This window comes from Budorcas taxicolor, chromosome 22 (assembly GCF_023091745.1).
Source record: "Budorcas taxicolor isolate Tak-1 chromosome 22, Takin1.1, whole genome shotgun sequence".
Taxonomy (NCBI): domain Eukaryota; kingdom Metazoa; phylum Chordata; class Mammalia; order Artiodactyla; family Bovidae; genus Budorcas; species Budorcas taxicolor.
The window spans coordinates 12,888,668-12,898,459 of record NC_068931.1 but is presented as its reverse complement, the minus strand read 5'-3'; positions in this window follow the sequence as shown (position 1 = coordinate 12,898,459).

Genomic DNA, 9,792 nt, shown 5'->3' with positions numbered 1-9,792 from the left:
CCAGAAGCATACTTAATGCATGTATGAAAATGTGAAATAGAAAAGGACTGGTATTAGAGGCCAGTAAGAAAATGACAGCCCAGTATAATGTTCTGTGCAAACTTCCTTATTTAAAAGAGAAAAATGAGACTTCCCTGGTGGTCCTGTAGTTAATAATCTGCCTTCAAATGCAGAGGATGCAGGTTCGATCCCTGGTCAGGGACATGCTCTATGGCAACTAAACCCACAGTGAGTCACACAACTAGAGAGAGCAGCCCCAAAACTAAATTAATTAATTAATTGGGGAAAAAAAGAGAAAACAATTATTGACAGAGTAAATATTTAGTGAGAAAAGAAAAATTTATATGCTTTACAATAAAATATAGCAGAATATCCTTTGACTTTAGGGAAAAAGAAGAATTTCTTCATCAATATATAGAAAAGTAAGACAAACAATGGACAAAATCAACTACATTAAAATATAGATTAAGTTTAAAATTACCAAATACAAGCACAAAACAGGAGATGATAGTTTAATAGATTTAACTGCTAGAGGATAAATCTCCAAAGTGTGAAATAGTTCCATGAAAGAAATGGGAAGAAAAGCAGCAAACGACCCAATAGAAAAGTTGACAAAGGCTTGAAACGGAGAACTCACAAAAGAGAAAATAGAAAAGGTCAGTAAACACATGAAAAGATGCTCAGTGTCATTCATAAAAGAAAACAAATTAAAACAGACATTAGAGGTCAGAGGGAGATGTGACCACGGAGGAAAGCAGAGAGAGAGTCAACGTTGCTGACTTTTGAGGATGGAGGAAACGGGACCAGCCAAGTGTGGATGGAGAAGCTGGAAGGCAGGGACATGCTTTCTGGCCCGGAGCCCTGAGACAGGGGTGTGCCTCTGCTGGGACCTTGGTTTTAGCCCAGAGACCTGCACTGAATTTCTGACCCGCAGAGCTTTGAGACAGTGAATGTGTGGTGTTTTACTAATAAGTCATTACATTTATCATTTGAAAATGAATATAGCATTCAAGACTGGTTCTTTTCATTGGCAAATGACTGAAACACATTTCTGTCTTAGTGAAAAGCAGTTTATTATCTGATATCAAGTTTGGAAAAGTGTGAGGAATAATCAGAAACATAGACCCAAGTGTCTTAGGTTCTTTCTTCATCTCGGGTTTTATTGTTTCTCTGTGTGTCATCTTCCTTCTCTTTCCCCACAGAACTTGAAGCAGAGTTCCACCCTTTAACCCCAGTATGGCCTGGCCAAATTTTGCTCCACAGCTGTCCATTACAGAACAAACAACAGGGGCAAAGTGTCTGGAAACCACAGAGATGAACCACAGAGATGAACTAGAGACAGTTACTATAATAACTGCTTGGGAGACTGATCAGGTGTCTCCTTTCCGCCCAACCTATTTTGCCTTTAATTGAACAGTGATGCTTCTTAGTTCATGGCCTCCTCCTGCCAATTAAAGATTGACAAAACTAGAAAAATGATTAATTTGAAATAATGTTGATCAGGCTGTTTAAAAGCATTTGAATCATCAAAACTATCATAAACTAGGCTCATCAAATGTGGTGGTTTTTATTGTTGACAGATTGCTACAGTCTCAGTGGCATGGGTAAGGGTTTCCCACATGGTACAGGGGTAAAGAATCCACCTGCAAAGCAAGAGACCCAGCTTTGATCCCTTGGTTGGGAAGATACCCTGGAAGAGGGCATGGCAACCCATTCCAGTATTCTTGCCTAGAGACTCCCATGGACAGAGGAGCCTGGTGGGCTACAGTCCACGGGGTCACAAAGAGTCAGACAGACTGATGGACTAACACTGAGTAAGAGATCTCTGTCTCATAACATTGTAGGTCAGAGACTTGTCTGCCCTGTCTTAGGTCTTACAGGGTCAAAGTCAGGTTGTCAGCCAGGCTGCCTCCTCGGCAGGGTCTGAGGGAGAATTCATTTCCGGGGACTTTCAGGTTACTGGCAGCATTGAGCTCCATGTGCTTGTAGGAATGAGGTCCCTGTTTCCTCTTTGCCTGTCAGCTGAGAGCCTTTCCTGTGGCTTCTTCCATTTTCAAAGCCAGCAATGGTGGTCCCCCATCCATCTGATGCTGTTGTAAGGAAGGGAATCTTCTATCCACTGTTTTAGGTTTCCAGCTGAGACTCGTTAACAAAAAGATTAACAAAAGAAAATCAGTTTGTTTATTTTTTATTTATTTGACTGCACCAGGTCTCAGGTGCAGCACATGGGATCTTTCAGTTGCTGCATGTAACATCCAGTTCCCCGACCAGAGATCAAACCGGGACCCCTGTACTGGGAGAATGGAACCTTAGCCACTGGTCCACTAGGGAAGCCCGAAACAAAAGTTTATTGATGTATGTATTTGTATGCACTGTTACCAGTTATTCCACTTCTAGTTGGAAACCCTAGAGAAGCTATATGTTCCAGAGACATGTAAAATAATGCTCATGGCAACACTATTGCAAGCAGCTAAGGAAAAACTGTTAAAGAAAGCTCAAGAAACCTAGGAGGACTTCCCTGGTGGTCCAGTGGTTAAGACTGTGCTTTCAGTGCAGGGGCGGTTTTGGTCCCTGGTCAGGGAAATAAGGTCCCACATGCTATGCAGCATGGCCAAAAAAAAAAAGAAAGAAATAAAAAGTTAGAAAAACAACCCTAGGAAAAATACTGAATTATTAAAATGAATAGATTATGTTGTATTCATACAAACGATCAGGGTTATGACCTTCTTCAGCTCTGGGCACCAGCCACATTGTCAGCACCTTTGATACAGAACACAATGTACAAGCTTCTACGATTTTTTGCAGAACACCATATATTAGGGAAAATGAATTAATCACAGCCATCAGCATAAAATGGTCCAGAGCAAAGATATCATGTGTCAATTGCATTTGTACAAAGTTAAACAATAAGCAAGTTCAGTTCAGTTCAGTTCGGTGGCTCAGTCATGTCCGACTCTTTGCAACCCCATGAATCGCAGCACGCCCGGCCTCCCTGTTCATCACCATCTCCCGGAGTTCACTCAGACTCACATCCATCGAGCCCATGATGCCATCCAGCCATCTCATCCTTGGTCATCCCCTTCTCCTCCTGCTCCCAATCCCTCCCAGCATCAGAGTCTTTTCCAATGAGTCAACTCTTCTCATGATGTGGCCAAAGTACTGGAGTTTCAGCTTTAGCATCATTCCTTCCAAAGAAATCCCAGGGTCGATCTCCTTCAGAATGGACTGGTTGGATCTCCTTGCAGTCCAAGGGACTCTCAAGAGTCTTCTCCAACACCACAGTTCAAAAGCATTAATTCTTCGGCGCTCAACCTTCTTCACAGTCCAACTCTCACATCCATACATGACCACAGGAAAGTAATGTAATGTCTCTGCTTTTGAATATACTATCTAGCTTGGTCATAACTTTTCTTCCAAGGAGTAAGCGTCTTTTAATTTCATGGCTGCAATCACCATCTGCAGTAACTGATCATTAAATTGTTTAAAGCAACATATATGTAGTAAAGCCATAGAGAAAAAGCAAAGGAACAGTTTACACAAAATACAGGCTAGTACTAAATCCAGTGCAGGGAAAGAGTGTAATCAAGTCAACAGGAAGCTTCAGAATTATACCCAATACTCTGTTTCTTAAGCTGGATAGTGACTATTAGAATTTTATTCAACTTAACTATTAATCTTTAAATATGCATATATAAAAATATATCCATTGTGTGTATTTGTGATACATTTCACAATAAAAATTTTAATAAAAGAATGGAGAAATTATGGTATAGTTTGATGCCATAAGAACAACAGCCAGCTAAGAGAAACAAGACTGTTACAAATTTAATAATGGAACTAAATGTAACTTCCTTATTAAAAGATAAAAATCTCTTACATTGAAAATAAAATATGGTGTTTTGTCAAATATTATCTTCCATTAGCATATCTCAAGCAAAATGACATAAAATCAGCAAAGATATATCAGGCAGATTTAAAGACAGGAACAACAGGAATCAAGCTATTAATACCAGAAAAATCAGACTTTAAGGAATGAATTAAAATGGAAAAATGCTGTCATTTGATATAGAAAAGTTACGATTCATAGTGAAGATGCAATTTAAATTTCACTGTGCCTCTTTCAAAACGGGACAGAAGAACACACAAAAGAATAATAATTAAAAAACTGATAAAAAAGCAAAAGATTATACCATACTTCACAATAAGACCCATTTTTGTACATTTTCACACCTCTGAAAGTAAGATATATCTTGATATAATTGTCACGGTCCGTACATGTTTGTTTTAGTCAAGGTATCTATTTTTTTTCATTTCAAGTTATTTTTGGTGTTGTATGTGTTGAGAATAGTCGCCATTAATTTTAAAGATTATATCTGACATTGAAAACATTATTGTAAATGCTAAAAATTATTGAAGTGAAACAGTGATGTGGAATTTGATATTAGAGAAGTGAATATCTAGGTTTGGAGAATGAGTGAAATTCCCAATTTTCTTGCAGAGCAACGTTGTAGGACCTAAGAAAGAACAAGTGGGTGAGTGTGTTAGAGGGTGGCACTTCACACACCAACATCGAAGCTTGCAGGAAGAGTGTCAGTAGCTTGGAAGAAAAACCTCCCGAAAATAGCACTGTGTTTGTTCATGTTTGGTAATGCCCACATACCAAAATTCTTGCCAGCATAATAAAGAATACTGTTGTGAAAAATTAGCATCTATGGTTTTAAGCCCCATAACCATTTACAAGAACCAGATTCTAAAGTTTTTTAAGGTTTCTTTATTTATTTTGCAAATATTGCATTCTATCAATACATATGAATAAGATATACCAAAAGATATGTCTAAACACAAAGGAACTTTTTACATATTTATCATGAAATTTCAAGTGAAATAAAGTATTGCTGCTGCTGTTGTTGTTTAGTCTCTAAGTCGTGTCTGACTCTTTGCAACCTCATGGACTGCAGCACGCCAGGCTTCCCTGTCCTTCACTATCTCCTGGAATTTGCTCAGACTCATGTTCATGGAGTCAATGATGCCATTCAACCATCTCATCCTCTGCCCCCTTCTTCTCCTCCTGCCCTCAATATTTCCCAGCATCAGGGGCTTTTCCAATGAGTCGGCTCTTCCCATCAGGTGGCCAGAGTACTGGAGCTTCAGCTTCAGCATCCGTCCTTCCAATAAATATTCAGGGTTGATCTCCTTTAGGATAGACTGGTTTGATCCCTTGCTGTCCAAAGGACTCTCAAGAGTCTTCTCCAGCACCACAATTGGAAAGCATCAATTATTGTATCATAATTCAGTCAGCACATGTTTTAATTCCTTAGCAAAACATGAAATAATAATGCATTTTAGTGAGATCATTTTAGTCTTCTTGTGCCATTACCTCTCGTGGAGTGAAGGTCCTAAAGATGAAGCAAAGGAATGCAAAACAATATAGTTACAAAGTCTCCTAAATATCAGGAAAAGGAGGTGAGAGAATCCCCTGGGAGACTTACTTAGGTGGCCAAAGAGGGAAGAGCTCTTTGAGGGAGTACCATCTAAGATCTAAATTTTGAGTGACGATAACCATGCTGTTAATGAGCAAAATGGACCCGGAAGAAGAAACAGCAGGTGCAAACTCCTGATATTGAAAGATGCTTATTTGAAGGAGCACTGGAACAGTGTGTGAGAGAAGTTTTGAGCCAGAGTAGGAGGGGTGAAAAGGAAGCAAAATGAAGCAGGGTCAGTCATGAAGGGTGGGTGTGTCACACAGAAAAATTTATATTTAACTAATAATACTATTGGTGTGCTTCCCTGGTGGCTTTAAATGTAAAGAATCCATCTGCCAATGCAGGAGCTGCAGGAGATGCAGTTTCAATCCCTGGGTCCGGAAGATCTCCTGGAGAAGGGAATGGCTACCCACTCCAGTATTCTTGCCTGGAAAATCCCATGGAGCTTGGTGGGCTACCGTCCAGGGGGTCATAAAGAGGACACGACTGAGTGACTAACACTTTCACTTTCTTTCATTAATGCTATTGGCACCTAGTAAAAGGGTTTTAAGTAGAAGACTTAAATCATCTGCAGTTTCTAAAAAAGATTTGGATTGCTGTATGGAGAATAAAATAGGGCAAACATAGAAACAAGATGTCCAGTTGGGAGGTAATTTTAACAGTCTTGGCAAGAAATGAGGGCTGATCTGGCTAGAGTAGTAGAGGAATATGCTTAGAAAAGGGAATGCATTAGAGACATATTTTAGAGAAGTTATCACAGGTCTCAGTATGGAACAAAATGTACCAGGATACGTGTGGGGGTGGGGAGGGCAACTTAAGCTATGGAAGGGTCTGGGATGAGTTAAGGAACAGAAGGAGGTGCTTTCCCTGCAGTGGGGAAAAGCTGAAGGGGGAGCAGGGTTAGGCAGTTTTAGGTGGCATGGGGACCAAGTGTCCCATTTTGAACTGGTTAACCCTGAGATTCTTGCAACATTTATGAATAGTTGGCACTCCATATCTGTGGAATTCAATCTGTGGTTGATTGAATCCATGGATGTGGAACTTGTGGCTCATGAAGGCCGACAGTATGTGTTATTTCAAGAAGGTAGCTTCATAGCTGGATCTGGAGCACAGAACAGTGTCAGATGATGCAAGGCCAGGGAAGTGGTTGGGGATGCAGAGCCCTAGGTGGAAAGAATATAAATTGAGAGTCCTTTCAGCAATCCTTCCGTAAGCCAATTATCTCGTTTTTCAACCGCAGACTCCTTCCTCTTGGATGGTGTGATCTAATTTCATAAATAACTCATCAACTTGATTTCTGTTGTACATGCCAGTTTCCATCCATTACCTTCAGATTCTGCAGGAGAGCCTTCTCAGATTGCCCTTCTCTGAGTATTTTCCATGCCACTTCTTTTTGTTTGATCTGAGGGTTCATCTCTATAGGCTCTATGCCTTTTACTTAAAATTAAAAAAAATTACTTATTCTTGAAAAATGTGTCATCTGTATATCTGAAAAGCAGATTAAGCCACAAAACTCCAAATATTTTACAACTTTTAAAAGGCTGAACTGTCTGAATGTCTCACCTGTTGACTGATCTTAGGACTTCTCATATTAAGCAGTGTTTGGAAAAAAGTCATTTTATCTTTGGGGATTTCTATCTTTTGTCTTATCCCTAATGTTTAACTCTGTGGGCTCCAAATTTTAAGATGCACCATGTTTTCATCAGCCCTTCATCTTTTTTGTCCATAACTTTTTTGAAATTTACAGCCTTGGCCCCTGTGTTCCAGGTCATATGTCATCAGACAGAGCTGATGCAGAGGGCATAGGTCTGCACACGGACCTCTGACTCTGCAGCTGTGAGGCAGTGATGAGGTGGGTTTCAGCAAGTCTATGGCTTAATGAGTATAACACAGAATGGACCTGAGATAGCAGGACAAATGTTAGGCCCCAGGACCTACTGAACTTGAATTTCAGTCCTAGCTGTGTGTGCTGAGTCGCTCAGTCGTGTTTGATTCTTTGCGATCCCATTAACTCCTCTGTCTGTGGGATTTCCCAGGTAAGAATACTGGAGTGGGTAGCCATTCCCTTCTCCAGAGGATCTTCCCAGCCCAGGGATCAAACGCGGGTCTCCTGCATTGAGGGCAGATTCTTTACCCCTAGCACCACCTGATTAGAGCTGCCTCAATCACTGGGCGAAGTTGGATTTGCAGGGAGAAGCGATCGGCTCCCAGGATGTAGAAAGGCAGTTGCTAAGAATTTGGAAGTCACTAACTAGTTCTGCGACCTTGAGAAATTTACCGCATGTCTTCTGGGTTCCCGCATGTCTTCTCCTCCTTTGTAACATGAAGGGGTTTCCCTGAATGATCCCTAAGAGACTTCCAGCTCTACTGCTGTCTACCAAATGTGCAGCACAAGACTATTTGGGGCCACACACGTGACTTTCTGCATTGAGATTTTTCATTACTTTGTAAGCTTTTGTTATTTCAAAGATGACTTTCAGTGTTAGAAATCTAAGTTGGCTCTACCGGGCTTGTTATAGTGACGCCTTTTTTTTTCATTTCAGTCAAAGACTTTGATGACAGTTTTCAGTGAGAGCCCAGCAAAATAAAATCATGTTTTCTGTTCTTACATTTGTTTCATCTTCATCTTTTGTCAGTGGAAATATTGCTATTTGTCATTTTAACATTTTCCAGGGGCACTGCTTTCCTCATCGGGGATCTTTGAAGTTCCTCGCATCAGAATGAAGGCATCTGCTAATAGTTCTCCAGGGCTGCGGCTTGTGTCAGAGACAGGGGTCTAGGCAAGCCTGCTACGTGTTAACCAAGGGCTCCAGGCAGTCTCTTCGCTTCCTGATAAAGAGAGCGACATTTGATTAGAGGACCAAAATTTGGAGGAAAAAGCTGCCACAGGGCTCAGAGGCTCACGTGGCTTTTGTGCAGTTCTTAGAAAGCAAGATTATTTATATTCACAGAACTGCTAAGCCTCTTTCAGGTAACACCTGGAAGTCCAGGGTTTGGGGGCAGGACAGCTGATCTGGTTATGCTTCCTGAGAAGTACAGCTGGTGACTGAAGCTTGCCAGAAAGTCCTTCCATTGGGAGAGGCCTTGTTTATCCAATAGGTCACAAAGCTTTATAGACGATTCTTTAGAAAATCTTTCTAGCTGTCTCTGCCAAGACCAGTTCCCTCAAACCTTAATTAGTTATTGTTTGTTCAGTTGCTAAGTCGTGTCCGAGTCTTTGTGACCCTATGAACTGTAGCAAGCCAGGCTTCCCTGTCCTTCACTATCTCCCGGTGTTTGCTCAAACTCATGTCCATTGAATCAGTGATGCCATCCAACCATCTCATCCTCTGTCTCCCCTTTTTCCTCCTGCCCTCTATCTTTTCCAGCATCACGGTCTTTTCTAATGAATTGACCCTTCACACCAGGTGGCTAAAGTATTGGAGCTTCAGGTTGCATCAGTTCTTCCAATGAATATTCAGGGTTGATTTCCTTTAGGATTGACTGGTTTGATCTCCTTGCAGTCCAAGGAACTCTCAAGAGTCTTCTCCAGCACCACAATTAGAAAGCATCAATTCTTTGGTGCTCAGTCTTCTTTATGGTCCAGCTCTCACATCCATACATAACTACTGGAAGATCACAGCTTTGATTATCCTCAGTCAGGGCACAATGCAAATGTGTTTTCAGAAACACAGGTTGGAAATTGTGTTTGTTTTTTCCTCTTATTCTGGTTGAAACTGGGTGTGTTCTGGTTTGAAACGATACTTGTTCTGATCTGAAATCAGATTTGTCTTAGAAAACCCAGAAGTTTTGAGACTTCTGCTTTCAAGGGAGGTTGCAGCAAGGTTGATTTCCTTACCTTCAGGTAGACATCACAGACAGAAATATTCATAGTGATGAATGGAAGGGATAAATAAGTTTTATTATGGCTAAAGATGACTAGTGAATAAAAAGGGGTTTACTGGAAAGTCACAGAGATTCAGTATTTGAATAGGGGGAGCTTTTAGGAATAATCCAAATCCCACCCTTATTTTACGGTTTCCCTGGTGGCTCAGACAGTAAAGTATTCACCTGCAGTGAGGGACACCTGGGTTCAATCCCTGGGTTAGGAAGATCCCTTGGAGAAGGGAATGGCTACCCACTCCATAATTCTTGCCTGGAGAATTCCACGGACAGGGGAGACTGGCAGGCTACAGTCTATTGGGTTGCAAAGAGTCAGACACTAATGAGTGACTAACACTTTTCACTTCTCCTTAAAACCCTTGTTTTAAGGAATCTAAGACCCAGGGAGTTTGTATAGCTTGTCCATCATCCAGAAGATCACCTCACA